Source organism: Rhinopithecus bieti, unplaced genomic scaffold (genome assembly GCF_001698545.2).
Source record: "Rhinopithecus bieti isolate Rb0 unplaced genomic scaffold, ASM169854v2 scaffold_5026, whole genome shotgun sequence".
In the NCBI taxonomy this organism is placed as follows: Eukaryota; Metazoa; Chordata; class Mammalia; order Primates; family Cercopithecidae; genus Rhinopithecus; species Rhinopithecus bieti.
This window is the reverse complement of record NW_016804667.1, coordinates 826,471-853,475: the sequence shown is the minus strand read 5'-3', so window position 1 is coordinate 853,475 and position 27,005 is coordinate 826,471. Positions and strand designations below refer to the sequence as shown.

General features: G+C 37.1%; 1 long non-coding RNA gene across 1 annotated transcript; it reads right to left on the bottom strand.

The window, feature by feature from the left end:
* Window positions 1–6,718: 6,718 nt before the first annotated feature.
* On the bottom strand, window positions 6,719–26,873 carry LOC108528176 (uncharacterized). Its single transcript, XR_001885045.1, has 3 exons — window positions 26,560–26,873; window positions 9,866–9,972; window positions 6,719–6,760 (listed from the first exon to the last, which is right to left on the bottom strand). It is a non-coding gene; the product is annotated as an uncharacterized LOC108528176 (long non-coding RNA).
* Window positions 26,874–27,005: the final 132 nt, after the last annotated feature.

Sequence of the window (27,005 nt, the reverse complement as noted above, 5' to 3'; positions counted from 1 at the left end):
TCAGAGGTGTAAGTTAAATGAAATAAAACAGATTCTCTGCTTATTAAATCAAGGCTAATAGGCTAATTTTTGTATACAAAAAAGGCATTGCAGATCTAGATGTTTGGGCCATGTTACATTTAGGGTACTTTTTCTATAATTCTTTCAAATTCATTATCAGCCTCTCTGTGCACCCTAAACTCATTATGACCATTGGGTATACTTTTGTAAAAGCACTGGTTGCAGATGAACCTTCCAGCAGAAATCCAGATATAAAGTAAAACTATTGACACAACCTGGAATAAAATTGTCATCATCTATGTGGTACCTAATTGCCCACAGCTGAGGAGGAAGTGTAAGGAGTGGGAAGAAATCAGACATAAAATGTATGCAATGCAGCAAGCTCGTGATCACAACGGACAGGTTCCTCTGTTTGCTAAAAATAGGGAACCCATTGTGTGGTAATTATCTCCCTAAAGGTTTGGAACAAGATGAGAATCTTGCTCAAAAATAGGTCACTATTAACTGGAAAATATGATTCTAGTCTTAAAAAAAAAAAAAGCCTAGAAAATTGGTGGCGGGCATTAATTTCTTGTTATTTATGAAAGCACTTTGGGAGGAAGGTCCGTTGAGTCTTATTTCCTTTTTATGGAAACAGACACCATTATTCAATTTTGTCCTATATTTTATTAATAGGTGTAAAACACCCCAGGGAGTTTCAAAGCTTCAGCAGAAACCAGAAGTGATATAATAATTCTATATCTAGGTGGCTCTCACTCAGCCTAGGAGTTCTCCAAACCAGAGGAAGCCCAAGCAAGTCTCTGCTGGGCTGGTTCTGCCTTCTCAAGGGGCAAAATGACAATATTATTTGAGCGGTGGTTCCTAGGCAAAAGGACTTAACCCATTATCTCACATTCCTTCTATAAGAGTTTCCTTGTTTTGAGTTATGAAATCCTTCTCTTAGGTACCTCCTTTAAGATGCACAGTACGCAGGACAATAATACAGTTCCAAAATGAACTTCTTAATAAAAATAATTTTTAGATGCCTGTCTTCCAGGTTGAAAATGTGGGTCAACAGAGGACAGTGGTTTATTGAATGAAGGAAAGAAAAACTAGACCACAAAAAAGGGAGAGGTAACAGAAATATCAGAAGAGACCCTAAAAGAAATTTGCCTGCCCTCACTCTGGACTAACTAAATATATAACATAAGACATTGTTCATATTTAAACATCAGACTCTGTTGAGGTCAATGCTATAAAGAAACCAAATTCTTTTCTGGTGTTGTTCACAGATAGTAACCCTGACACTGATCTTAACATCTATTGTAGCTATTGCATATTCTTAGGAATTACAGAAATTTGTGAGCATAAACCCACATAGCATAGAAAGATTAAAATAGTTTGATTAAAGTAAAATAACATCCACTCAGCTATATTAATAGTTGAAAGGGTTCCAGATTTTGTGCCGGAGAAAATGACTGATCTTATCTACTACATAATACATCTTCTTTCATGATGAATTGGGACAAGATAAGCAGGCAGCCAGAAACTTAGAACACTGATCATAGGGAGATAATTTTGAGGACCTCAACAAAGTTTATTGAAGAAGATAAGAACTTGGACCTCTATCTCAGGAGGTTACTATTTGAAATTTTAGGGACATCCGTCACCCTTCTCCCTTTGAAGCAGAAAGAATAAAAACAAATAAACAAATAGATGACAGTAGCATGGAAAAAGAAGAGATTGAAAAAGGATGAGAGAGGAGAATATAAATAATTTAGGAGAGACCCAAGAGTTAAGGCACTTTCAAACTATAAGATTTTATTGGACAGCTATTGTGTAAATAAGATTGAATGGAGCATTGTTAATGATATCAAAGAAGTAGTTTCAGACTTGATATCTGAATCAAAGAAATTGTCATCTTAGTGGTACGATGAGCCTGTTGTTAACTTTGATTTTTAAAATATTAAAATAGTTGTGATTATGCCATATGGTAGAACCAGACAGCATAGACTTGATGAGACACCATTTTGTGTTGGATGCTTCATCTTGTTCTGCAACTTCATGATTCAAAATTTTGAGAGAAGCTATCATTTGAGTCTACCTGGACCATAATAATAATGAAATATGAAAATATATTTACCCTGGGGCTTGATTTTAAATAATTTTAAAATATTGGCTAAGAATAACCAAGAAAATATGATAAAATTAACACAAATACTTGGCTTTAGGGTTTATGTAATCATAAATACATATGTTTAAAAAAACACAAATAATATAAAGTATTGCTTTGGTATTCATCAAGGAAGCAAAAATCTCAGCCATGTACAATTAAGGGTCGCGACTTCATTGTTGTTTTACCCTGAGATTCTTCTCATTTCATGATCCTCTTCGATTTCACTCCTTTTAAATATGACCACATAGATAACCTGAGTGGTTTCACATTTCAAGTTGTTCCATGCTGTCCTGTATTGGAATATTACTATCCACTGGGCTCAACCTCTGGGGCTAGCCAAGCTAGGGTGCAAGCCATGCAGGCCAATTTTACGATTTTGAAAGCCAAGTAAAATGAGAGGAAATGTGTAAGGTGAAAATCAGGGAAAACAAAGCCTACTGTTATACCCAGGTGAGACTGGGGCAGCAAATGCAGAAACAACTGTTAGAGGGTCAAAAGTGAAGAGGAAGACAGCTAGAGAGTCAGGACAGGAGCACTGTAAGAAGCGTAAAAATGTTGCTGCCAGTAATTTGTTGTTACTGGCTCCAGCCACATGGCATAAGACATGGTATATATAACTCAGTGGTTTATAACCTTGGCCATACAATAGAATCACCTGGGAAGCTTCTGAAATCCCAATTCCCAGGCACTACTTCAGACCCTTTATGTCAAAATCTCTGATTTCTAGGACACAGCAGCAATATTCTGAAAAGTAGGTGAGCCAACTCCAATGTGTAGCCAATATTGAGAATCACTGGTATAAAAGTATATTCAAAATGGATTATCTTCTTTTATTGGTAATTAAAAGGCAGTAATTAAAATCCCAAGTCTTCTTGTGATTTGTTGTAAATTCAACTTTGAAGAGTCTTTAACATTTGGTTTTTATGACTCTTCTGCTACAGCTCTTAACCCACTACTGGGCTCTTGAAGATATCTACACCCTTCCAATGCACTCTTGGAGGCATACCTGCTGTCTGTTATCTAGGCACAGGCTCTCACTATTTCTTTCTTTACATACTTTTCTCCAGTATCAGTAAGAATAATCTGTGCCAACCAATCTTTTGGTAAAAAGAGAATATTTAAGTTGAATGATACCCCCCACCAAAAATCTCACAATTAGCCTCAATCATGGCTGCAATGTTACTTTCTGCATTGACCAAGCAGACATCCTCCCTGACAGCAGCCAACAATTATATTATTAAATGATTTGAACAACTACAGGTGGGGGTTCAATGCTAAAGTCACATGTAAATCAGTGAGCTATAAGTGGCATGAACTATATGCATACTTTTTAACAAAAGGAAGCTAGAAGAATGCTAAAATAAATAAATAAAAGCAATTGGAAAGGAAGAATCATGAACTATACCTGAAAAAATCAATAAGTCTGGGTCCTTCAACAAAGCAACTGTTACTGGCAATGCATCATAAACAAATTTTTAAATTATAGCTAGTTTTATTAAATATAGTAGAAAAGCTAATATCATGCTCCTTAAATGATAGTGAGACTTACACCTTCCATGAGGCCAAAAGCACCTCCACCAAGGATCAGTTGAGCAACGCCTCCACTCCCAGCCACTCCAAGGCTCGGATCTGACGCTATGTAGGGAAGTCCTTGGAACCCTTTACCCATGACTAGCTCATGACAGAATGAGCCCTTGGACAGAGCCTTCATTCACTCCAAAGAGGCTGGGAATGGTAGGCAGGGAGGAGTTTTCATGCCTAGGTCAGCTCTGGACCAGCCCAGGCTTGTGGTACAGAGAAAAACAATAGCAGCTGAATAGCTTGGAAGAGTCCCATGCAAGCCCTGTTTAACATCAGTAACAATTTTACCCCCACCTTAAGGGCTGATACACATTCATTCCATCTCCTTTTTCCCCACCTAAGTGACTTTGGCCTCACTTCCCTGTACCCATGCACCATAAGTCATTTCACTTTTCCTCTTATTGCTCTTTCCTTTTTGCCTTTATTGAGTATTTCCCAGTCTATTATATCATTCTTAATTTAAATCATAGAGAATCAAACTAAGCCATAATCCTGTATATTATGCTATTTCCACCCTCCAGTATCATGCATGCTTCTTTCTGGTACAACTTGTCTTTACCAAGTTACTCGTATTTAGTGCATTTCATATTTGTCTATCCATGCCCCTCTTTTTATCATTTTGCTAATTGTTCAAACCTCACTCATTAAGCTACCTGGTAGATATAAACCTGATCATGAATGACTCCTCTGCTGACTTCTCAAGGTCATCTTGAATTATAAGTCAGTCTTCCAAGGTTCTTGTTATGTCTTCCAACTTAGAGTCCTCTGTGAAACTTTATGAGCATGTTCCATATTTTATCATCCAAGTCACTGATAAAATGTTAAATATTACCGCCCTAGACAGACCCCTGCAGAACATCATTTTATGTGTCCTTTTAGTTGCCTCTGAAACATTAATAACTTCTCATTGAATATGATCCTTGAACCAATCTGTACCCAACTAAGAGCCAGAACTGTATTTCCCTAGATTGATAGTGCTATTTTAAATCTGTATGCTACAACCCTGAGAAAGGAATTTTGTACTCTTCTCGCCTCTTCAGAGATAGAAAAGATTTTAATTTTATCAACTTAAAACTGACCAGTCAACACATGCCAAACAATAACCCTGGATAATTTAGCACTCTTCATAAATGTGATATTTTCAAAAAGCTATAAAAAAGAACTCCCTATTAATAACTCTGACTATAAAGGTTCATCACAAGCTAGTATTCTCCCCTCTTTGAACTTAATGGCAACTCAAGTCAATGCCCTCCTTTTTTCCTTTGTTGCAGCTGCTATTGGGTTGGAAAAGACTGTTGTTGGAAAGGACTGTTGTCCAGGCTCCAAGAAGTCCAGACAAGGTCTCCAGAGACTCTCTATTTTTCCTCCAGAGCCTTTTACTGACATTAATGATGAAGCAGCTTTGTCTGTGTCTCTGCCTTGGTTAGCAATGCCTTAGTGACAGGGCAGCTCCAGATGCATTAGATCAGCAGCTGATGCCATCATGCGAATGTCTAACACTTACTTTAGGTAGGTGACACTTCTTAATATTCAATCCTGTCTTCACAATGTCGACTTGTCCCACCATAGATGGGTGTTCTTTTTATCATTATTTTTGAGACTGTTAATGTTTTTGCTTGTGATTCCTCTAAAGAGTGTTTAAGAAAAAATAATTATTTATAACCTTTAATGCTAGGAGGGCAGTGTAGTTTGCCTGGAAGAATATGCATCACAGAGTTCTTGTTTAGAAATGGTAATTAATTTTACAGTCAACAGTAGTGTGACACACTGTCTCTGACTAGACGTCCACCATGGCTTCCTGCCAGTCCTTTGGAAGAATATTAATTGACGTCCAGCACTAAGCAGTCTCTTTGCTGTGTATTTAAATGAAACAACATGCTTTAAATTAAACAAATACATTCTAAACTTGCATATTCAATACAGGTTCTGTATCTTGATAGCGCCAAAATACACAGTTGGTTTATATCTTTATTTTTCCTCTTTTTTTCTTTTTTGTTCTCATTCTTATACTCCTGACTCTTATAGAGCCCTATTATTTGCCTTTCTTAGTTTTAACTCACTGCTTTTCTTCTGACCTCTTACAATATCTGCTTGGGTTGAATTTCTACAATAAATACTTTATTTCTCCAACAATCCTGAACAATTTACACCTAGGTTGCTGCTGTTTCTCTTTGCAAGGTTTTTCAAGTGACAATCTTCAATGATTTTAGTAATAATGTGTGTAGTGTGCTTATTAATTTGCCAAGGATGCCAACTTAAGTTACATGGTGAACATATTTAAAAATAATAATAACAAAATTTTAAATGACCTTGACAATTGGAGAATTGGGCACATAAACCAGATTTAGTTCCATGGGAGAAATTACATGATCATTCACACTGAGGGGAGAAAAACAGTTCACGAATTGAGGATGGGAAGTAATGGTTAGATACAATGGGTTTGCGGTAGGGAGGAAGAGTCCTGCTTCTATATAGTCAATGGCCGGGATGATGAGTAGGGTATGATGAATCCAAGATACCCAGATATGGAAACTGAAACATCAGACGGTATGTAAAAAATACATTCTCTATTTTATTAATCTGTTTGTTTAAAAAAAAAACTAGTATTTTTAAAACAAAACTAACAGATTAATAAACTAGAGATTTATTAGTCTCTAATATCATATAAGCTTCTGCAGTCCCCAGCTTATATGATAAGAACACTGAAAATTTCAGGTAGAAAAGTGGCATTTAAAATGAAGGTTCCTTGGTACAGGTATGTATATTCTCTATGTTCACACAAAAATCAGGTGATGGAGTTTTTCATAATATTCATCACCTGTTTTAAAGCAAACACAAAAGCCATCTGTAATCTACATGATTTTGTTTGGCAAAAAATTTTATGAATTAAGTTATATCATCTGAATACATTATTCACATAATAATTTAATTTTAGATCTGGCAGTAAGTACCTTTCTTCTTCTTTTTTCTTTTTTTTATACAGCAGTAGAAGACTTTCTTCATTTAAAATCTTATAGGAAATCCCTGTGTTCAAAAGGAAAAAAAAAATCAGTAGGGGATCTGGAACCCAGCCAGCACTGTCCTCTTTCCCCAAAGACGGGAAAACTGATCCAAACCGAGGTCTGAACTGGATGGACTCCTCGAGAATAAGAACTTCAATACCAATGACGTAATTGGAACCCAGGTCCCTGGCCCCTCAGTTCCGGGCTCTTTCTACTCTTCGACACTGCCTCCTACAAAACGTGTCCTCTTTTGAGGCACCCTTGTTTATCACAGATTTGTTGTACTACCCTTTTTTGCAGTCTTTGAAATTTCTTTTCTCGTGTTCTCTCACTTATTTCCCAAAAGCCAATTGTTATGTAACAAATGCATATGTGTTCCTGTTTATAAATATTCTACAGTAAGTGAAGAAAATGTGGGGAAATAATGGGAAAAGGCTAATAGGACCTTCAAACCCTCTATCTGGAAATGTCGAGGGTCTAGGCTGTGCTTCAGGGGCAAAGGTCACAAAAGAAGAACAAACCCAGGAAGCTGAACCTGGTCTTGTACGTTTGGATCCCATCCCATTCATCTTCCCCTTCATTTTCAGTCAGTCCAAAATTAGGATGTTTGGTGTTATGGAGGTTCACCTGGGAAAAATCAGGGAGCCGCTGAGTGTAATTGTGGGATGGTATCACAGTAAGCAAGAAGCTTAAAATCAAATCCATTACTAGGTAACTGAATCCAGGGAACATGGCTTCATTAAAGAGTACGACTTTATAAATAACTACACATAAACAGACTGCTTTGCCTTAGAGAATAATATATTTCAAAATTATTATCTACCTAAAATATGTTACCTAAAAGAATTCACAATTAGCTTTCAATATTTAAACAGTACATTAGAAATGGAATGTTTATAAATATCAGAAACAAAAGCCACTTCATTACAGTATGAACATATGCTAACATACCACATACTGCTTTTGAATTTAATAATAATATAGTTTGTCTTTTTTTAACTGACATAAGGGTTTTGATAATAGCTAATATAAATATATGAAGTGTCAAATTTAGAAGAGAGTGTTTAAACATTTGTCTTTTAGAGAGTATTGTTAAACTTAACTTTTATTAACTCCGAGAATCAAAGAGAAATATGGTGATGCTAGTGAACCTTTGAAAATCTTTTATCACTTTTAATGCATGTTTAATATTTAACATTCATCTTATTACAGACAGGAATTGTGAAATGCTTGTGCTGTTTCTAAACAGTTTTAAAGTTCAATGCACAGTCACAATTCAGAGGGGAGATTTCACACATTTATGGAAAATAAGCCATTTTTGCAGTAAAGTTGCAAAGTGTGAAAGAATTCTTGTTTTATCTGCCTTACTTATCATGTTTATGAGTTATTTTGCCTGGAAGTAAATTGACAAGTTGTCAATGAACAATAGACAGTGCCCCAGCTAGGCTTTTCACAAGTTCAGATGCCTTTGGGCAAAAGGGCTAAATCTGTAGTTGCAATCTAGCATATGGAGCACTGAAAAAAGTGGCAACAGGGTGAGAGACATTCCCTGCAAAATGCATGTGGTTGTTGCTCTCTAACCAATCTGCTTGGTCCACTGTACATTATGAATTCAGGTACCATCGTCTTGCCATACAAGAATAGGATTGCTTGCCTCCATATAATAATTTGTTTCTGTTTTATCCTAGTATACTTTGGTCTACTTCGTCATTTTGAACTATTTTATTCCTCCAAACAACTATTATTAAATATTCATCTTTAGTAATAAAAAGCCGCTTGTCCATTCTAGGTGACTCTCTACTGGAAACTTCCCACAGAATCCCATAGGAAGGAAAACAATCTCAGAGACACTCTTTTCAGTGGGTAAGGGTGGACCTTGCCTTCCACGTCTAACCACCACTTCTTAGTATTACCTGGCTATATCATTTCATGTCTTTTTCTCCCATTTTATGTTTTCCACAATGCTATTATGAGCCTATTTTATGATTACTTGTACAGCTGAATAAATTACTAAACAGCTAAGTGGCCTTTCAGTAGATGGCACTCTTTGTTCTGAATCAGTCCAATATTGTTTTGCCACTTCACTGAAAGGCCAGCTGTTCTTTGAAGCTCCTGCCTTCCAGATATGCCACTCTCTAAGACACAGGGATGTGGTTTAGGTTAAAAGTTATGGCTGGGATTTCTAACCCAAGAAACAAGGAGGACACAAAAGACAGCTTCATGAATAAGAGTTCATTAGGAAAAAAATAAAGCTGAAGTTTGAATATGAGAAAAGCCGACTCCAGTGTCAGTGATGGATGTGGCTAGACTCATAGAGTTAAGGGTTTTAATGTAGACTTGAAATAAGCTCAGAGAAAGTGCATATTAGAAAAAAGCGATGTGGAAGGTGACTGGGATTTTACAGGAATGCCTAAAAGTGATGATTACTGACCTTGTTGGGTCAGCCAGCTCGTGCTGTATGGGAGGGTTAGACCAGACAAAGCAGGAGTATATTTCTGCTCTCTAGTCTCTTCTGGTTTATCACACACCCTTTTCTATCTGCCTCCACAGTCAGTGATGATTCTTGTATCTGGTTTGCACTCTTTTCCTAATCTCCAGGCAGCATCTTGTGTCACTTCCACACTAAGTAGATGATCTCTTCAGTACTTGTAATTCTCCTCCATTGGGAGCTTCTCTAGCCTCTCATCTTCATTTAATTATAACAACTCAATGTCTTGGCCACATCCTGGACCTTGTCTCCACTTACAAAATAATTCACTCAGAGAGTGGGGTCTCCTGCTCTATCCACAGTGTTATAATGTATGGATAGTGCTATAGTGTGTTCCTGCTACGGTGTTTCCTCAAAACCTACTCTTCACGTCTAATATATTCCCTAACACCTCAACCCCTGCCTATTTTAGTTTCCAACTCCACCCACTTGCCTTAATCTCACTGTCAATGTAATAATTTTAGTGACAATATTACCAAAACCTCCAATTCACTCACTCCCATAACGCAAGGTACAGTGGAAAAGAACATTCCTGGAACCAGAGAGAACTACGTTCAAATAAAAGTTTGTGCAACTTTTGAAAACCTGCTATTTCAAACTTTGTTCAAGTGTTAATTGGACCCAATGTCTAACAAATACCTTGTTTATTGAGAAATTGCTGCTGCTGTAATGAAATAACACAGACAACATCTCTTCAGATCAGTTTCTTCTCCATCATCTTCCCTTACTCTTCTGCTGTAACCAACCTGAAAATTCCACATCAAGGATTAGCCCTTCTATTCATTTTTATCTACTCCTGCTCCTAGGCTGCTGAAGGCACCCAGGAAAATCTCATAACTGTGCTAATAATTTTTGTGAATTTAGGAATTTATGCTAATTCTTGAACACTACCTAACAATTATTGGATCTTTACTTGATTCCTTTTCCTCTCTTCATACCAGCTGATCCAAACCCTTCTTAATCTCCACAAGCTTCCTCCTGCCCCACTGTCCCTAGGAAGATGGCTATGTCTCTTCCTTTTCAGAAGAAAGAAACTAGAGTCCATCAAGCATCAAGTACCTCAATGTTGTCCCCACCCTCTCTTGATAGGTATCTATCATTATCCACCCTTACTGTTCACTTTTTTTTTAGAAGCAGTACTCTACTCCTTTCCAAGGCCAACTTCTTCACCTACGTTCTTTACCCCTTTACCTATCTATTTGGAGTTGTTATGTGGAGCTCATCAACATTTTAAGATGCCCTCATGGCTATGTAGGACTAATTTCAATGTGCAAAGTAGGAAAAGCCTTATCTCTTCTGATCTGTAACTTAAACTTTACTTGGCCTTTGCTTTCGACCTCTACCCTTTGCCAGTTTTTGCAATAGTTTATAGGAATTAAGTGATTTATATTTTATTTCTTCCCTTATCTTCCCTCTGGAGGTTGGTGCTAATAAATTGGGAAATGGCCAGGAGGGAGGAAGATGCCAAGCATGAGAGAGAGGAGTTTGTCAGGAAAAACCTGTAAAATGAAATATGTAAGCCAGATAAGCAAAAGCTGACAGTTAATCTCTTTGAAAACAGATATACTCTAGGATGATGTCAAAATTAATTAAGACACAGAAAGCAATTAGAATTATAAAATATGTTCCCAGTTGTTTGAATCCTATTTTCCCATTAAAAGAGTGTTATCCAAGGTGGATAGGTTACCAAAGTACTAAAAGCTTATGTAATCTTTATGTCTAAAATATAAAAATGAATGCCATAATTTTATCTGGATCCTGAAACATGCATTCTAAGTTCCATCTGAGAACCCAGAAACCTACACTCAAGAAACACTCCTTTAGGGAATTGAGCAGGATGTTTTTTATGTACATGTTTTAGGAGCATTCTCTTAAACAGGGTTTTTCTCCTGCTGTCACACCACAGCACGACAACAATCATCAGCACAGACTTCTATGACTAATTATAGTGGTTTTTCCCCACACACCAAGTATTGGACACCAGCTGGATGTCCTCCAATGTGATTCCAGCAAACCTACCTGTAGATAGATAGTGACAGATTTGACGGATTGAGGAATCAGTCCCCAAGACTGCCCCTCTTCTGCCCCCCAAGACACCAGTCACAAGCCTGAGCCTTCAGAACTTCTGACCAACTAGCTTTAACTTGGGGTTTTCATGACCTCCTCTTTGGGTTTGACTGATTTACTAGAGCAGCTCACAGAACTCAGGTAAACACTCACTTACATTTACCAACTTATTATAAAGGTTATTAAAAAGGATACAGATGAAGAGGCATGGGAGAAGGGGCAGGGAGCTCCCATGCCCTCCCTGGGCGTGCTACCCTTCAGGAACCTCCTTGTGTTTAGCTATCCAGAAGCTCTCTCAACCCTGTCCTCTTTGGGTTCTATGGAGGCTTTATTACACATATATGATTGATTAAATCATTGGCCATTGGTGATCAACTTGACCTTCAGCTTCTCTCCTCTCCCAGGAGGTAGTGGGGTGAGGCTGAAAGCCCCAAACCTCTAATTATGTATCTGTCTATCTGGTGACCAGCCCCATCTTAAAGCTATCGGTCAACTTTGGCAGACAAAAAGACAGCATTTTGGAGAGCCTAAGAATTCTAGGAGTTGTACGCCAGAAAACAAGGAAGAAGACCCACTACATGTAGTTCACAGCACACAGTGCTGGAAAGCTACAGCAAAAGTAGTTTTCCAGAAATGTAAAAGAGGAGAAGGTAATTGCTCATCTGTCTATGGTTATATCTGCATTATATTGGTATACTTCCTGGCTACTTTTACACGTGTCTTCTTTTTTCTTTCGTTATCTTTTGTCCCTTTCTCCCTTTGTCCAAATATCCCATTCCTGTTTCATTTGACTTTGTTTTTCTCCATCTCGTCTTACCTTCTTATTTCTACTCCACTTCCTATTTGTTCGTATGGACCCCAAGAAGGGGAGAGTTAAGTGGGATCATATGTCTAACTCTCTCATTTTACAAATGAAGAAATTCAGACCCAAAAGGCTAAGTGGCTTGCCCAATGTCTCATAGTAGTTGGAAGCGAACCCCAAGGGTACATTGCAAGTCTCTTGAAACTAATTCTGAATTATTTCCATTACACCCATAACCTTTACCATTTCCGTCCTTCACAGTGCAGATTGGCTTTCGGACACTTCAGGCCTGAGGAGAATTAAAGCAGTGAAGGGCTAGAGTAGTGGCAGGGTGTGTCTCAGGCATGTTTGGGGAGTACAATGAGCTCCTGCATCGGCCCACTCTTTCCTGTCATGAAAGGATGCCATACGTCACGCCAAGCCCTTTTGCCGTGCCCTTCTTACATATGACTTCTTTTTCATTAGCACTTCCACCTCTTCCTGCACTGCTGCACACATACCTTCAGAGATCCTTGTTCAACCATGGACTGTGTTCTGCCCCTCTCCGTGTACAGGAACCCCCTCTGTTCTTCTTATTCTCTGTAGCACTTATCATCTTGCAACTTATATGTATTATGTGTATTGTTTGTAGTCTGTCTCTCTCTGCAAGAACGTAAGCTCCATGAGAGCAGGGATATTTTTCTATTTAATTCATCAATATATTCCAAGCACCAAAACAGTGCCTGGTGCATTACAGATGCTCAATATTCATTAAAGGAATTGAATGAATGAGCCAGAATAAGTGGCACGTATAAGACTTCTTCTTCAGGTTTTCTAGAGACTCAAGGGTGTGATTGCAACCAAAACAAATTTAATATACAAAATAATTAAATTGTTCAACTCATCAGTTCTGTTTCTGCGCTCTGTGTGTTTGTGTGTGTGTGTGCGCGTGTGTTAGTCCATTTTCACACTGCTATAAAGAACTGCCTGACACTGGGTAATTTATAAAGGAAAGAGGTTTAATTGACTCACAGTTCAGCATGTCTGGAGAGGCCTCAGGAAACTTACAATCATGGAAGAAGGTGAAGGAGAAGCAGGCACCTTCTTTACAAGGCTGCAGGAGAGACAGTGAAGGGGAAAGTACCACTTTTAAACCATCAGCTTTCATGAGAACTCCCTCACTATCACAAGAACAGCGTGGGGGAAACTGCCCCAATGATCCAACCAAACCGTGTGTGTGTGTGTCTGTGTGTGTGTGTGTGTCTGTGTGTGTGTGTGTGTGTGTGTGAGTGAGAGAGAGAGAGAGAGAGAAAGACAGAGAAAGAGAGGGGGGGAGGAGAGAAGAGCTAAAGAGAGAGAAAGGTGAAAGAGATAGAGATGGGATGCAAGAAAGGTGAGAGAGAGAGAGAGAGAGAGACAGTGAGAGGAGGCGTTAATAAAACACTTATATTGAAAACAGGGCAATGTATAAATGATGCATTTTTACATTTTAAACATGAAAGATGAGTTTTTAGGTGCAACAATTTGTAGTGCTCCCTGTTGGGGTTTCTGGTATCAATTAATCAAATCCCTCTCTTCAGAAACAATTGAGATTTAGTAGGTGGAAATAAAAATACCATATCTGTTTTATTTTACTGCCAAAAATATGTTGGAAAACACAGTCTAGAACAAAAGTATAGATGAACTTCCTATGTATTGCACCCTGTGTTGAGATTTCCCATATAATCACAGGAGGAGCAAGTGGACAGTGCTGGCCTCCTGCTCTACAGGCAGGGATTGCCCTCAGCAGGGTCACTGGCAGGAAGGAAAGAGGGGAGAGGGGACTGAGAGCTAAGAGCCTGAGGGTCACATGCTCACTGATCTTTCCCTCCAGCTCTGTGGGAGGAGGTGACAGGAAGCTTTCTGCCAAATATTTCCAACAGAGCAAAAGTTCCTATTTAATGGGTCATAAATTCCTGAAGTTCTCTATGACATTTCACCGGGTCATAACTTCTTTAAAAAAATAAAGAAGAGTGTACAGTCATAAGGTACAGCAATCACTTCAGCAGTTCACCCCAGGCCAAGTCTACACCAACCCCATAACCCTCCTCCTCAAAGGAGGAATCTGGAGCTAAAAGAAAAAAAAAACCCCTCTTCACAGACAGCAAGACAAAACCCATTCAGGCCCACTTGAGGGCCTGCCAGTCAGCCATGCATCTGGAGAAAGCCTAGATAACACTCCCTTCCATAAATTATAGAAAATAAATAGAGGTAAAGTACAGCCATAGCATGACATCTAACAGAAAAACAGCGATCACAAGTAATTGGTGCAGAATTGTCAATGTTGAAGCAAAGCTGAGAGATTAAATCAAAAGTCTTTTTAAGAAATAGTTTGTAATCACCAAGATCCTCTTTTTTCTTGGAGAACACTTCTTTAAAAATCAGTAAAGTTTCTTGACCACAGCTTCTTGGTCACTTTTATGGGAAAGCATGTGGTTGGTTTGAGTCCAGGGATTCTGACAAATGCAGTGCTCCTTGAAGTCATTTGAAGATCAGACTCAAGTCCAGGACTCAGAATGGCGGTGTTAGTTCAACATGGTTCCAATTTGTGTGTAATATTATTCTGGAGTAGGAAGTCACAGAAAAATCAGTATCCCCTGGAATTTTGGAGCTCAAGACAGGTCTAGCATTCACAATGTGAAGTGTCTGTGGTTTAAACAAAAATGATGACTTATAGTCATTCGAAAGAGTAAACTATTATTTAATGTTCTAAAAATATATTTATACAGGTGTGATAATGACCCTCACAGATGTCTATCCCCAATCCCTAGAACCTGTAAATATGTCACCATAAATTAGAAAAGAAACTTTACAAATAGGATTAATCTAAGTATCCTGAGATGGGTCAATTATCCTGAATTATTTTGGTAGGCTTGATGTAAACACAAGTGTTCTTATAAGAGGAACACTTGTTATATAGAGGGCAGAGAGAATATAGAGAATATAGAGAATATAGAGAATATAGAATATAGAGGAACCCTTATAAGAGGGCAGAGAGAAGAGAAAGTGACATAACTACAAAATCAGAGACTGGAATGATGAAGCCATGAGCCAAGGAATGCTTGGCTGTTGCTAGAAGCTGGAAGAGACAAGAAACAAATTCTTAACTGGAGCCTCCAGAAGGAACTAGCCCTGCCAACACCTTGATTTTAAATGTCTGACATCCAGTTATAAGAGAATAAGTTTGTATTTTTTCCAGCCACTAAGTTTGTGGTATTTTGTTATACAGCAATAGGAAATTAATACAATAGAAAAGCGAAATTTCATAGCAAGTTTTGTCCCAGGAAGAAATTACCTCAGCAAAAGATCCCTTTTGGGGAAGAAAAACACCTGATGTGAATTCAACAGTTACAAGAAAGCCTTAAGTTCTTTGTGTTTTGTAAAGAAACAGTATGGATTGTTGTAAGAAGAAATGCAGAAATGAAGATGTATCTGGAATTTCCTGGCCCAACTTTACTGATTACAACACAGGCATACCAGAATGCTTTCCAATCCCTTTCCCTTTCCAGAAAACCACCTTTGGAGAGCAGAAAATACCCACTTTAAAGCTTCCCCAATTTGCAAGGTGGATATTTAGAGATTCGTGCCTGCATCTAATAAAGAAATCACATTTGATCAGATCTCAGGCTCATGCTTTCTTCCCCCCAAAGAGAAGAAGGTATATGAATAATCCCCTAGTATACCAGAGAAACGGCCATAAATTGTGTCTCCCTGCCATGCAATTGAATTACTCTAACCATATGAATATCTGTATAACATGTGTGAGCTAAATTCTTTGCACATAAGGAAAGGTATTTACTTTGTGATGAAGCCATACTGAGCATTTACAATGTGCATCACAGGTTTTGATAACTTGAAAAAAGAAGACAACAGCTATCGCAAATCTCCTTTTGAGAAAATAATGTGGGCATATTCAGCAATTATGGCTATATTGCAATTGAAATTAATTGCAGCTTTGCAAACATGACAAATGTTGCTAACTTTACAGTGTCCTGGACCTAGAGGTTGAGCATGATGATCAAGTAAATAATTACAAACGTCTCGTAACAAAGTGCCTCAGCTTCTTTTTTATAATGGTCCTTTCTTTTTCTTTCTTTCTTTTTTTTTTTTTTTTTTTTTTTTGAGACGGATTCTCCCTTTGTCTCCCTGGCTGGAGTGCAATGGCACGATCTTGGCTCACTGCAAGCTCTGCCTTCCGGGGTCACGCCATTCTCCTGTCTCAGTTTCCCAAGTAGCTGGGATTACAGGCACCCACCACCAAGCCCGGCTAATTTTTTTGTATTTTTAGTAGAGACGGGGTTTCACTGTGTTAGCCAGGATGGCCTCAATCTCCTGACCTCGTGATCTGCCTGCCTCAGCCTTCCAAAGTGCTGGGATTATAGGTGTGAGCCACTGCACCTGGCCTGATGGTCCTTTCTAAGGTAAATTTGTATATGTGCTTGAATAGACATAGGCATTATTGTAACCCCCCTTTCCAGATTGAACAGAAATTAGAACAACTGAACTTATTAGTTTTCTTTAATATGCACTTGCTCTGCTTTGCTGACCCTTCTATCAAGAGTACCTTGTCTCTGCCTATATTAGAAGCATCTGTAATTTCTGTGACATGTGTCATTCCATCTCACAAGCTGTGGTTCTTGTTTGGGCTACTACAAATTTCTAAGTTGGTTCAGCCAGAAGGTGCTATTGGAGAACTGCATCATGAGTTTCAGTAACAGACTGTTCTCCATCACCCAAGAAATCCCCACAGGAGAGAGATCAGGTAGCTCTGAAACAAAAGCAGTTGTGTCCACATCTGGTGCATGTACATTTCTAAATAGTGATAATAACTAGGTAATCATTTAACTCCATTTTTTTAGTCCAAGACAGTGATAGACACTATCGGGGCTTATATTTGGGTCCTACAGAATGTCAGGAGTTTAGTGGGGTCTTACAGAGTTTAGATGAAAACTTTTTCAGTCAATGCGTATCAGAAAATGTGTGGACTGGCACCAATCTCCCCAGTCATATTCATTCAATGAATTTACCAGTAATGCTTGTCTTATTCTTGTTTAAAATATTACTTTTTATCACTAGCAGATATGGATAACAAATGGCTAAGAGCAAAACAGTCCAAAAGTGAACATGAAGTCAACATTTACTGTTGCAAGATTAATGTATGAGTTTAGAAGGGAGATTAATAAATGTACTAGTTGTGTAATGTTGGATAATTTACTTAAATTCTCTGAATCTTGTTTTCTTCATCTATAAAATGGAGATAAAATATAAAATGTATAGGATTATACGGGATTATAAGGATTAAATTAAACAATACATGTAGAGTGTTGAGCACTGTGCCTTCCACATAGAAAAACTCAAAAATCATAAATGTTACTATTTACATTATTAATAACAATATTTTACAATTTTAATTTTACTGGATTGGTCCCTAACAAAATTAAAAATTTTATTTTTGTGACTTTATGAAAAGTCCAGGGATAGGGAGACCAGGACCAGCATACCAGCTACAGTGTCCTCAACATCCCAGGTTCCTACATCTTTCCACTCAGAAAGCCTTAGGATATGACTCTTGTCCTTGTGATTGCAAGATGGCTCCTTCTTCCTGCCCTACCTCTCCAGTATCATGACAACATTTCAGACCAAAACAAACAAACAAAAAAAATTAAAGAGTTCATGACATTTTAAGCCTGCCCCCTTTTTAAAGAGTTTCACAAGACACCACACCTGATGACTTTTGCATGTATCCCTTTGGCCAGAGGCATGTCACATGGCCGGCTTTAGCTTCAAAGAAGGCTAGAAAATGTAACTTTTAAACTGAGCACATTGCCACTACCAAGATTGGAATTCTATTAGTGTACAAAATTGAATGAGGCAATCAATAGTCACTACTGGGTCCTATAACCAGAGGAATCCAAATGTCACAAAACTATCAGAAAACCAAAGACCCTTCATATAGTTAACACTCTTTTACTTGACCTCTCTCTGACCTCAGAGAGACAATTTTCACATTTTGTGGCTTTCTTGTTAATTATTCCACTCCCCTTAAAAGACCCTTTCAATCTGATGGCCCATTAGCATTGAACTATATGGTTCAGCCCTGGTTCTCTTTAGAGTCCCTTGAAGAATTTTAGTCATTGATGTCTCACTGTGACTCTGGGTTCATATTTGCTGCTCCTTGTAAAATATCTCCATTTGAATTTCCTTAATTAAATGTGCAAAATCACCTTCTATTACTCTCTTTCTACCAGACTGCTATCGCCAGCCCCCCTCATTGGAACAAATGATATGGCCTTTTATTTCTTAACTCTTGTAGTCTTTCTGCGTTTTCTTATATTTTGTTTTTAATCTTTTGCATGTAACCTCTCAGCACGTCTGTTACCTCAGCCTCGTTCTGGACCTCTTCTTTTCCTTCTCCTTTTCTCCAACACCATATTAACTGCCAAGCATACCAGGTCTTTTTGCTAAAGTTCTTAGAGCTAGGCCCTTCTCACTTTCCCCACTGTCTACACCAGCCTACACCAGACAACCATTCTATTTTGTCAAGAATACTATACTGCCACCTCCTTAGCTTCCTGCTTTTTTTCTTGCTTACGTCTAATCCATTCTCTACACTCAAACAGAATAATCTCCCTAAAACGCAAACTTCATCATGGTGGTGTTCCCCTGCTTAAAACTTTCCAAAGCTTCCCCAGCTCTCTTAGGATAAAGTTCAAACTCCTTTACATGACATTAAAAAAAAACCTACATAACCTCATTTTTCCCCACTCACAACCTCATCCTCTAAATTCCAGTCACATGAAATTTTTAAAATCTCTTCCAAAGCACCAAGTTCTTTACCTTAGAGCCTGTTCATAGTTCATTCCATCTTACTGGGCCATTTCTCACGTTTCTTCTTACTCTCCCCTTGTCTAACTCACACCCATCCTTTGAGATCCAACTTATATCCAGCTTATATGTCACTTTCTTCATGAAGCCAGTAGCTGCGACCCTGACCAGATCCTAATATCATTGTACTTGGGTGAACATTACTTCTTTCCAGCCTGATTTCTGATATTCAGCAATTCCTTCATCAAAAAAATAAGTCTGACCTTAGTATTATTTTGGTGTCTGCATATAGTAAACTCTGGTGATTTCTAATTTGTCTCTCAAAAGTAGGAGTAAACTTTAATTAACAGAGGTCAAAACTTCCATTTCCATTTGAGAAGTTTCCCTACACATCCTTTATATTTTATTTTATTTTATTTTATTTTATTTTATTTCATTTCATTTCATTTCATTTTACTTTAATTTCCAGGATACATGTGCAGAACATGCAGGTTTGTTACATAGGTATACATGTGCCATGGTGGTTTGCTACACCCATCAACCCATCATCTAGGTTTTAAGCTCTGCATGCATTAGGTATTTGTCCCCCTGTACATCCTTTCTAAGTTTGTCTGACTCAGGCAGGCAAACCCAGTGCTATTCATTACATAGCTAAACTCCTCCCATTTCTGGATACTCTAGAATGTTTTATGTGTCTCAAGATGTCTTCCCCCACCTACTATCCTCAAACACTCCCCCTTTATTCTGATACTTCATAAGGCTTCCTTGTCCACTTAAAGAGTCCTATAAGGGCTTGTAGATTAAGCCACAGAATCATTTCAGCACTGTAGGAATGCAAAACGGTAGATGGTTGCAACTATATGTTCATTTTCTTTTTTTCTTTTGATTTGTGGAGGAATTTTTCCCCCTCATTATAACTCCTTAAAAGAAGGAATCTTGTCTTTTGCATATTTTATAATATAAAGTGTATATTATAAAGAGATCAGTAATAGTAATACAGTTCAATGTTCTAGCTAAGTTGTTTTGTGGAAATCCTTCTAAAACTTAAATAATAACATGGCATATATCTACATGGCTGAGAATATTGTTGTTTTAATATGACTTGAGTTTTTTTAGCTATTGGAAATGCTAGACTTGTTTCTTAAAAATATTTATGCAACCATGAAGTAGGAAACATAATAGTAATCAATTAACATAAGAATGGATAACAGGAACGTAAGACTTATGATAAACAATGTATGAAAGAATGCTAAATTAGACTTGTTGTCAGACATGATTAGAAGACAATTGTGATGTTTCTCCATGTCAGTATCTTAGATCTGACAAGGATGAGACACCTATATTAGCTGATATCGTCTTAGCCAAAAAGCATACAGTTAAGCATAAGGAATTATGTAATGCTCTCAATAGATTTAAGGAAAATAATGAGCACGTTATATTTTAATGTCTTATAAACTGCCAAATTATTAATGATCTGGAGAGATTATTTGTGCTTTTTCATTTAGAAGTTGTTCCGACTTTAATTAAATATCTTCATGCAACAATGAAGCACTCTCTCTACTTCTCTGCTTTGTGTGTGTGGATTAATGGGAGGAATACCTAGAGAGATCTGATATGCCCTTTCACTGAAGGAACTAAATGGCTCCAAAATGAAATAAGTATGGTGATGGGGTCAGGCCTTCAGAGGTGGAGTTAATGCTGCGAGAATGTTGAAAACAAGAAAAGAGGAGACAGTACTGACTCCGTCCCTAACAAGTTATTATCTAAAGTTGCTCACAAAAGTACTAAATAAAAGCCAATAAAGTTCAGGATGTCTTGTTTTCTTCTAATTACTGTCGACCATGTTTTAATGCTTAGAGTTGTTAACAATATGAACCTAAACATATTTATAACTTGTGTGATTTTCCAAAAGCATGTATCAGCCATTTCAGAAAATGTAAAACAGACTGTTGGCAGATTTTACACAATATTTTAAAATATATTTCCTTTCTGATTCTTCCAGAAATTAAGTTCTCTTGGATATCACTTTTCTTAGAAGTATTGAAATATTAAAATTTACTTCCTGAGAGTGTAAATTATAGATATTTTTAAAGGAAGACACTTAGTAATTTGATTAAATTACATTGCTAAAATTAATTTGAAGCTAGCAAAAATTATGAAACATTTTGCTACAGCAATTATGGAGAATTGTATGTATCCCTTGACAAGTTTTCAAATTGAACAGAAATATCTGCCTTGTTAGAGATTTTTTAATGTCCTAGCTAAGTTTTCCTTAATTATTTCTCCCCTTCTGTCAGCTGTGTTATTGCCCTACTAGTTTAAAGGTTAAACAAAGTACTAGATCTGTCAAAGTGAGAGAAACCAACTGGTGAGCAGCTATCAGAAGGTAATCAGGGCTAATAGGTACATAATGGCTAGCAGGGTCCTGTTTGCACTCAGCTACATCACCACAGATGGAACATAATTTTCACTGATGTCCCTGTTAAAGAAAACGTGGAGCAACCCAGACATTCTGTGGTTAAAACCAAGCGGGTAGGCAGTTCTCATCCTCCTGTCCCCACCCCAGGATACAAAACTGACAAAACTCAAGCTCTGAAAAGACAAGAGCGAGATGCATTTAAGTGGCAAAATTATTATTTCAGAACAGAAATTGCAAACAATGCCCGTACCTGTGTTAATTTTAAAATTAGCAGAATTCCTACAGGAGACATTGGTTTCTTTCATGGATACATGACAGTGTAGTGTCTCATACAGGCACTTTTCAAGCAGTATTGATTTAAACACCTGATATAAGTAAAATAAATCACATAGAGGGAGAAAAATATGAAAGCTTAGATAAGTAGAGCTTGCGGGGTACTTGGGTCCTGAAATAATTCTTTCTGCATTTTTTTTCTGTTGTTTATGATACATTTTAGTAAAATATTGCTTTCCCTAACCAACTAACCAACTAAGTGTAAGCTCTAAGTCTTATGAGCTGTTCCCCGAACAACATCTACACTGTAACTGCTGGCTGTGTGTGATTTTATTGCTTCATCATTTTGACAATTATCTGTTGTGGCTTAAGTGCTTGCAAAGCTTAGCGTAAACAATAATGCAGGGCATTAAAGCATTTATTTACTGTGTGGTGAAACTAATTCTTCTTAGTAGTCCTTGCAATAGCTGACAGGAAATAAAATCTAAGATATATGCAAGAAACAATGGGCTGCTTACAGTAATAGTTTAATCTTTTAGAAGCCACTGAGTAAACCTAGAATAAAGGTTTTTCAATTATATGTATCCATGCATCTTGGAGTTTAACATAATCTTCATGAATAATAACAACACTACATGTATCTTTGATTTAAATCAAGTAAGGTTGGTACAGACGGTTTCAGAACTGAGTTCAGAGTCTGCAGAACTCAGGAAATGGTAGCACAGACCTTCTCAGTACAGCCTGGGAGAGAATTTTTTGAGCTCACCCTTTGGCTTACAAATCCCAGGAAACTTTGTTGAAATAAAATGATCTAAACAAATCAGGAGCCAAAAGAGCGACTAAGAGGAGAAATGTCTAACAGTACCAACTCTCTCATCCCATCCCATCCCACTGCATCTTGGGGGTTACTGAAAAACATGCAAATTAAAGTTGCAGTAGCTTTCATTATTCAGCCCACTTTCTTAGCTTCAGATTGTTCTCCAAGTCAACAGGTTTCCAAGAGTCATGTTTCCAGCATAGACATTGCTATTCATTCCTGTGTTGAATTTTATAATGGAATTGGAACACTAAGGTTCTCTCTTACCAGTTAAGCAGAATTTTCTTTTTTATGGATTTTGTTCTGTTGTGTTTCCAAGATGCTTCCACCTTGTTTGGGACCTGACTTAAATGAGCCCTTCCAATCATTCTCAAAAAAAGCTCAAGATCCTTATCTCATGGAAGGGTTTGGGTTTTTCTTTGTAGAGTCACTGACAATTCTCCCTCATCAGATCAAAATTCCAAAACACCCAATGACAGGTTGATTTTTCAATTTTATACTTAATTTACACAACATAAATTTTTTAGATCTGATTAGAATTCACACACAAAGAATTCATCATAGGTGCGTTACAGGCAAGTTTAAAACAATATTATCTTGCTTCTTATCTTCCTTAGGTTAAAAAGAAAATCTAGATTTGAAAACACTGCTAATTATGGCTACCTTATTGTTACCGATAGACTACGCACAAGTGTTTGTCTCACCCATCAGTGTGTGGAGGGGTGTGCTTGCATGTGGTGGGTGCATGCCTATGAAAGACAGTCCTAAAATTTAGGAAGAATAAAAAATATTCTGCAAGATGGTCTAGAAAGGACATCAAAAATCTGTCTACTGTCTCACACAGGAGACTATTTGGTACATGAAATTCCCACACACTTTAGAGGGTATGGCCATGATCTCTGGAGAGCTAATGATGCTATTCAAATATGTGTTCTCTGTGGAATCCATCACCCATTTTCACCTTGACACGAATTAGTGTATTAGTTGCATGGTTCTGAGGAAATGGAATAAAGATAAGGATGCTAGGAAAGGTCAAGAGAAGGAAGTTTTTTTCCAAGAGGGATTGGCTTGATTGCACCATCTCACTGGAGAGGGCATTCAGGGGCTCCACGAATAGGAACAAATTGAGTCTAGATTTGAGAAAGGAGTCTAGAGTAAAGTGAGGCAATGATTTATCAAAAACAAATTCCCCTACTTCATAGTTTTCCCTATCATTATGTATAGTTTTTTCTTCTCTCTTCCCTTTTGCATATGTATCAATCTAGATACATGCATATACTAGCGAGACAATAAACCCATAAATATTTGTATTTTCACAATATTTTTATTCTCATGATTGCTATTTGCAAATATATTTCTTGATTATACCTGTGGAGTAATTTATACGCAAATAACAGTAACATTATATAGGCCAACCTGTCTATTTCTCTTCTAAAATAATATGCAAGTTTATTCCTAGCTCTCTTCTTTGTTAAGAAAGAAATCGGTTGTTAATATGTGAATGTGCCCTTATTGACATGAACTAAAATTTTACAAACGATGGTAAGTTAAACAAGTAATACATCCTGATTTAATTACAATTACTGATTTTCAGTAAACACTATTTAATGACAGCGACTTTTTTCTTAAAATATATCTTAGATATTTATTGATAAATATTAACTTCTTTGTTAGGAGAAACATGTATTAGACCATTTTAGGAGTTTATTTATTAAGGTATTATAGCTATTGATGGCAACCTACTTTTGGTAACAATTTTTTATTTTAAAATATATGAAAGCATTTTGAAGTTTTCATCTTCCCAAAAATTTTTTACCATCTCTCCTGAAAGATTTAAATAGGGAAAATCTCCTGATTTCCAAATCTCAGGGGTGAGAAAGGACAATGATCTTAGGATAGTTATTAGGTAGCTTTCACTAGTGACAATTGCAATGAAAGCATACGTATCACAATTTATAATTTCACTGAATTTTACTCACTTCCACAACTCTGCAGTGTTTTCAAAAACAGGAATCCCATTAAACACATTGACAATATAATTTCAATACCTACTCAGGGGCTACATTATAGCTTGTGAAATCCATTGAGAATAACTGACACTCAGTTTTGGGGATTTTGTTCTTTCTTTTCTGGACATAAGTTCTGAAGGAGAAGGAGAAGCAAAATAGGAGTGTTAATCATAAAATCAGTTCAGTATGTTTCATAGGTAAGTCTCTCCAGAATATTGGTCAGTTTATAACAGTTAAACATCAAAAGATCTGAGTCTTAAGTACAGAGACTCCAGAGCACAAGAGCTCAAGTTATAAATGGAACAGTTCCCATATATCAAACATAAGAAAAAAAGAGAAGAAAAAGCTGTAATGTAACAAATAAAAGTGGAAAAGGTTTTATTTATTTATTTTAAATGGCTTTTGTCCTTTTTTAATTTTTTAATTTAATTTTATTTTTTTAATGTTCTCATTGGCATTACCCTTGAACAGGCTTGGGAAAATGTTGTTGTCACTGGGAAAAAAAAAAAAAAAATTGCCACCTGTAAGCCATTAGGCCTGGGATGAAAATCAAGCCTGAAAGCTGCCAGTGGCTCTACGTTTAATTTTAAATGAGAGGGGGGAGCAAGTCAGAGGCAGAGAGTGACTCTATGAGTCCAAGACCCAAAACAGAACATTTGGGACTCCATGCATTTAATCAGTGCCACCATGTTGCTTGAGCCTACACCTGCAGAATGTGTTGTCTTTGTCATTTGTTCTCGGGGAGAATAAATGGAACTTCTGGAAGTGAAGCTTCAGGGATTGGAAGCATAATACGATAGTAAAATTAATATTTAATCAACAAAAGCATAACTATATCAAACCTTTTCAGGATGAGAATAATTCTAAATTTAGAAAAATACCCCAATTTGCCATCACCCATCATTCAAGTTAAAACTTTCCACAATTTTTTTGTAGCAGATTGGTATGGTATGGTAAGGGGAGGTAGAGTCTAATGGTAGAATTTTGATAGCTTCTGGAATGCTGAGTTTCTATGTGTGATAATTGCCCTTTCATCAAATAAAATTGCTCGTGACTAGAAAACAGTAAAAGACTACTGTATAAAACATTCATAAAGAAATTAAAACAAGTCAGAGCAAAGAGCAATTTTGTAGCTTCTCTTGTGTCAAGCACTTCAAAAATTGCATTTACACTTTAATTCTACCTCAGTTGCACTTAGAAATTATGAAATCAGCTTCCAGCTGTCCTTATGATCTAGCATGGGGTCTCAGAGGTGTCTTAACAAAATGAATGTTAAGCCCTGTTAAGTGCATTGTAGGAAATTGATCCAAATTAAATGCCCCTATTAAGCAATGACCAATGTATTCATTGTATCACTCTCAAATTTGTTAATGAAAACTTTTAAAATGCTTATAAATATTCTGGTATTTTTTTGACTCATTTGTCAAGAAATACTTCCAAGATTTGGTCCTTGTTCATAGTACATAACGTATTTAGAGGAACTAACATCCTCATTTAATGTAAAATATCCAACATTCAGTAAAAGCTCAGTGTCTACAACCAATATGTTTCCTCCTCCATTTCTCAAATCCTTTCCAAACAGACACAATGGTCTTCAATTTTTCCCTTTTTATCTCCTACAAAACATTTCTCCATCAGTTATTCCCCTATATGTTGGTATCTTCTTCATCTCCACTGGCTCATTCCCCTATAATTATAAGTAAAAACTGATTTCTTTCTTTCAAAGAATTGAAAACAGGTGTTCAAACAAATATTTGTAAGCAAATTTTTACAACAGCACCATTCACAATAGCCAAAATGTGGAAACAACCCACATGTCTATCCACTGATTAATGGATAAACAAAATGCAGTGTGCCTATAGAATGGATATAATATTCAATTCTAAAAATGAATAAAGTGCTGATACCTGCTATACGTGGATAAACCTCAAAAACAGTATGCTAAGTGAAAGAAACCAGACACATATGATTCCATTTATAAGAAATATCCAGAATAGATAAATCCATTGGCAGAAAGGAAATTAATGGTTTCCAGGGCCTGGGGGTAGGGAGTGGGGAAAATAGGGAGTAGTCATTATGTTTTATCAATTGAGTCCTACTCACCAAATCCCCAGGAATATCCTTTCCATCTTTAGTTCATTTGACTACAAGTCCTTCCAAGGCAGGGACTGTGTCTGTCTTGTTTACCCATTAATAACACAGTATCTAGGACAATTTCTAGAAAAATAACAGGTACTTAACTAATATTTATTGATTGACATTTAGAAGAAAATTCTTTTCCAGCTTTCCCTCTCTAGAGGGAAATTAATCTGTCTCCAGGGACAGATTATTTTAAGTAAATTAAATATGTAACAGAGAAGACTACCAAGTTGCCACCCAGGTAGCTGGAGATCCAAACCCAAAGAGAAGGCTTTGAATTTGCACTAGTTGTTACTGACACAGTAAGTTAACGGAACCAGTAGATCTACTGAATACTGACATTACTGAGCATTCTCTCCTTCTTGACTTTTATGACATCACAGCTTCTGGGTTCTACCTCATTCAACACT